A 5,506-nucleotide genomic window follows, 5' to 3' on the forward strand; every position below is an offset into this window, starting at 1 on the left:
TATGTGATTATTGTATTGATGAGTTGCTCTTCAGTTGGTGCATCTGTTAAGTTTGAGCTCACTGCTGTGTGTGTCATAAGTGTACCTGCTTGTTCACAAACTATTTTCCTATTCCTTGCTTTGGCGGACCTGAAATCCATGTTCTCAATCTTGCCATACATACTGCATCGACCTTTCGTGGGTGCAGGGAGACAGTGTAATTTCTCATTTGGGACAATGAGCGACTTTCTCACTTTCACAGTTGCCTCAATCGAGACTAGTAAAGCCACAATATGAGTGCAGGCTTCTCCCAAGCGTTCCATGCAGTTGCAATGAGCAGAGGGGACTTTCCCATCAGACTCAATAATGATCCAGAGTGACGATGGGGCATTGTTTAGTAGTTGCTGTGAATCCTGCACCTGCGATGAAAAAAGAACATTGACTTTAATGCAATCAGGTGAGGATAGACTTTGCAGCAAAATACAAACCTGCCGGTTGCCTGCCAATCGCAGGGCACACAGAGACGAACAACCATGCATTTCCTCATTCAAACCCAGGGACAATTTGAACAATCTAATCAGCCTGCCATGCATGTTTTTGAAATGTGGGAGGAAACCGGAGTACGCGCAGAAAGGCCGTTTCGGCCCGGGGAGAACATGCAAACTCCACACAAGGAGGCCGGAGCTGGAATTGAACCTGGTATCTTCACTGTGAGGTCAACGCACACACCACTGGATCACCGGGCCGCCAAGCACTATACAAATAAACCTCCGAACCTTTGTAAGATTTCAACTGATCGATTGTGTAGGCAGTTGTTGAAAACCACAAGAAGTTGGCAATGTCAGGATACGACACATTTGCCCATTTCTCGGTGTCAGTGGACCATAGTGATGGGAATTCCGGCTCTTTAGAGAGCCGGTTCTTTTGGCTCAGCTCACTAAAAAGAGCCGGCTCTTTTGGCTCCCAAACGGCTCCTCAGTTTTTTTGTTGCTTAAATTAATTTACTCCCAAAAATAATGTAAAATTATGTGTAAAATGAATTACTAATGTAAAATTATACAGTTTATAAAATATTTATATTATATATTTATATTCTGAACATACTCAACATGGAGTACAACTCGGAGTGCGACAAAACATAAATTACACAGTACAAAAACAAAGACCCATCACAAAACAAGGTCAACAAAAAAGTATCAATCTCTGATTGTCTATATTTATAAGCTTTTAACTATTTACAGTAAACTTAAGTAAGCTTTGATTAACACACAACAAATTATAAATTAAAATTTGATATTGGATATTTTAACCTTGCAGTCTTCACGCTGCCTTTGAACTACCAATTAAGTTGAAATGAGTCCAAATTTCACTGCGTTTCCTATCCATTTTCTCACCTTTCCATTGTGTTGTTTTTTTTCTCTGTAGCGCTATCGAGCTCTCTCTCGTCTCCCTGTCTCTCCTGTTCGTGTGCTGCTCCGTGTGACGCTGTGTCTCTTACTCCTCCCCATTCTCTTCACTGCAGTGAGTGTGTATGTGTGAGTGTGTGCGTGAGTGCGTGCGTGTGCGTGTGTGAGCGTGTGCGTGCGTGTGTGTGTGAGTGTGTGCGTGCGTGTGTGTGTGTGCGTGAGTGTGCGTGTGAGCGTGTGTGTGAGCGTGTGTGTGCGTGTGTGTGTGTGTGTGTGTGTGTGTGTGAGAGCGTGTGTAACCCTCTTCTACCACGGTTCTTGACCAATCCCTTGCGGCTTTATACCCTAAGGGGGAGGGGAGGGGAAAGGGGGGGAACAGGAGAAAAAACACGTCGGCTCCTATTAATTAAGAACGGGTCCCTATTAGGAGCCGGATCCCGTCGTTCACTATAAGAGTCGGTTCGTTCGCGAACGACCCATCACGAGTGGACCATTCTATTCGATCTATTGTGTAGGGATCGCTGTTGTGATTTACGGCCACTTGGTCATCGTACTGCGGTCAAGCCGGCCTCCACTCGCAAAATTGAAGTCAAGTGAGCCGCCACTGCGATTGTCAATACTGTGCATTACGGTAATCTGCCGCCAGCGACTGGCTTTGGGCACCTTCAAAACAAAAGCGCCCAACTAATACATGCTCGTCAGGGATTTGGATTTTTAAAAAATGTTACAAAGTCAATTCTTGGCTGTCGAACAACTATAAGGTCACACAGGGAGAATAAAAACTCTCAGGAAAGCACCAGAAGCGTTCTCAAGTGGAGAAAGAAAATAAAATAACTGGTTATCCGACATCAATTTCACCTGATATTTAATAAGTGTCATGATTCGGTTTAGGGACCGACAGGTGGCACTGTAGGGCTCCCCCGGCAGCTGCACACCTGTTGGTCATTTGGTAATTAGTTGTACAGTGCACTCCGCTTAATAGAACACCATTGGGCCGAAGCGCTTCTGTTCTACTAAGCGGGGTTTCTATTAACCGGAGACACTTTATTAGGTACACCTTCAGACACGTCGACGACCAAGTTATGCACGCAGAAAAACCCCTGCTGACGAGTTAGAAGAGATATTTCGACTGTGGACGTCCATATCTTTAATCAAACAACAAAACAACAACTTTAATCAACTTCAGTCAAACATCTCAAATCACGAGAAAAATTTCGTTACTTTTGTCTGGAAACAGGAGTCCGTAATTTTGCGGTTGACTTCCCTCTCAATGTGCTGGATAAGAGGGAAGTCCTGGAAACCGCGGGCGTACCTTCTGAGAATCCGGCAATGCATCGTATCGTCTGAGTATGTCCTTCTTATCCGCAGGTGATAGCCCTCGTCTCTTGAATGAAGTTGAAGCCATTGTGACGTGCGTGTGTCTATGTGTGGAGTGACGCGTGCTACCTGTTGCTGTATACGGCTAGAACTACCGAGTTTTCTCGCGATAGTGGTACAGTATCGCGATAGCTACACTTCGTCTCTCTCTCGTCTCTTGAATGAAGTTGAAGCCATTGTGACGTGCGTGTGTCTATGTGTGGAGTGACGCGTGCTACCTGTTACTGTATACGGCTAGAACTACCGCGTTTTCTCGCGATAGTGGTACAGTATCGCGATAGCTACACTTCGAAAACCACTAGTTTACAATGTTCATTGCTTACGGCCTGTTCTATTAAGCGGAGATCTGTTCTACTAAGCGGAGTATCTTTATAGGAAATTGCATTAGGCAAATCGGTTCCAGAGCCTTTTGCTCTATTAAGCGGATTACTCTATTAACCGGTGTTCTATTAAGCGGAGTGCACTGTATAAAGGGACTCCTGCCCGATCACTCGGTGTCGGGTTATTGTTTGCTCTTGCTACTGTCATGTTTGTTTGTTTGCTTGCTGCAATCAGGTTTGTTTTATCTTCAGTCATGATTTTTGTTTGCTACTTTGGACTTTGGTTGCTTAGGATTTCGTTTTCTGTGTTTTATCAATACAATTCTTCAAATACACCCCGCTAGTGATGGGTCCATGAGGCCTCATGAGGCATGTCGACACACTGACACACTGTGTTGATACTGTGCTGATAGTGTGTCTCTGACCACTGCCACCTGCTGGACCTTCAAGATCCCTGCAGCCAACCCACTTAACAGACTGAACTGACTGATAAATTGTTTTGTATATTGAACATATAAAATATACAATTCGGTAATAAATTGGCAAAAAGTGAAGGTAAGATATAAAAAAAGGAAAAGAAAATAGTCATCATCACAAATATGTGTTCAAAGGAGTAGAAAGAAGTAAAAAACCTATCAAGTCGTACCCCTTATATATGAATTGATCATTTTTCAAAATAGGAAAGAAAGTATACATATCAACAAAGGCTTTTACCCTTATGTATGCTGTACTTATCTATTTTTACAACTTTTGTATATACAGTACATACTCATTGGAGCACATGTATATGTCGATTTTGTCATATTCATAATGGATGCTACATTTCATTAATATATTAAATAATCTCATCAATGTATTTCCGATGTATTGCTATATTTCATGAGTGTATCGAATTTATCAGCTTAATTCTGATTTGTGTAGTTTTCTTGTACTACTCTCGAATTCATTTTTGATCTCAGCAAGAGAGTTACTCATTTTTCTGATCCGTTTCAGAATCATTCCACAGATTTACACCTATTACAGATACACTCCTTTGCTTGATGTTTGTTCGTGTTTTGTATTTTTTTTGTATAGGTTCGTACCCCTTAAATTATGACAACTTTCGATTTTCAAAAAGCTTCTGGATGTTTTGGCAAAGGAGGTTATTGTGTGCTTTGTACATTAATTGGGCGATTTTGAAGTCAACCAGATGATGAGATTTCATTGTTTAATTTGATAAACAGTGGATTTGTGGGTTCCGTCTATTTGGAGCCAGTGATTGTTCTGATTGTATTGTAGTTTTAAAACTGTTTTACTGGCATTTCCCTATATTTCCACACAACAGGTCAAATAAAAATAAAAGTATAATGTGTACAAGGATCTCTTATTCAGCACATCCTTAGTTTTTGGGAGGATCCCTATGGTTTGGGATGTTTTTCTTTGAACATTATTATGTAGCTTCCAGCATGGTTTTGCATCTACTACTGTTCCAAGAAATTTTCATAAGGTCATTCATCGATTTGATGATGAAGTGTATACAATATCATTCACATCCAGGCATTCATTTTGCTGCATTCAATGTGTTCCAATAATGTGAAAATCATTTGAATGAGGATGCTTGTGGGCTTTGACTTCACAAATTTTTATTGAGAAAAAGAAGATGCTCCAATGTTTTAAACTTCAGCCTGTTGCGTCTTTTACAAGCAATTTCCCCTGCTGTGGAGAACACACGCTCACAAGGGACGGATGAGGCTGGCGTACAAAGGAACTCCTTTGCGAGGTGGGAGAGGTTTGGGAAAGAAGTGTGTTGGTCCTTCCAGTACAACAGTGGGTCCCGGTCACGTGCAATATTCTCCTGCGCCATGTACCGCTGGACCTCAGATATTGCATTTGCTGTTGTACCACCTCTTCCCAGTCTCCCCACCTCATCATCCAGATGACTCCACAGGCAACCTAAAAAACAAAACCAAACAAATTGGCATTTAGAACAGTTTCCAATAAACTAATAATGATGAGTAACATGCCTGATGGAGTTGCAGAGGGCTGCGATGATGGTCCAGGCTGGGCCTCGATTGTGCACCCGATGACACGCATGCACTCAGCCCGCAGTCTGGATATGGCCTCCGTGCACCTGGAGGAACTGCGGAATCCAAGTGATTTGAATCTGGGGTCTAGAAGTGTTGCTAAGGTTAACACACTCATAGACTCCAAACTGGAAGCAGTGTCTGTGACTTGACACTTGAGGTGTTCATGGAGTTGTATGACTGGCTGTGTGTGCAGGGTTGAAGCGTGGCGCTCAAGTGCATGATAAAGCATTTTCATCATTGGGATGACCTTTGAACCTGAAACTTTCCTCTCTTCAGACAACTCCAATGTAGCTTGATGGAATGGAGAAAGCACAAGTAGTGCTTCTCCTATGATGGTGAAACCATCAGCTGTCAGTGG

This window comes from Hippocampus zosterae, chromosome 5 (genome assembly GCF_025434085.1).
Source record: "Hippocampus zosterae strain Florida chromosome 5, ASM2543408v3, whole genome shotgun sequence".
Classification (NCBI taxonomy): domain Eukaryota; kingdom Metazoa; phylum Chordata; class Actinopteri; order Syngnathiformes; family Syngnathidae; genus Hippocampus; species Hippocampus zosterae.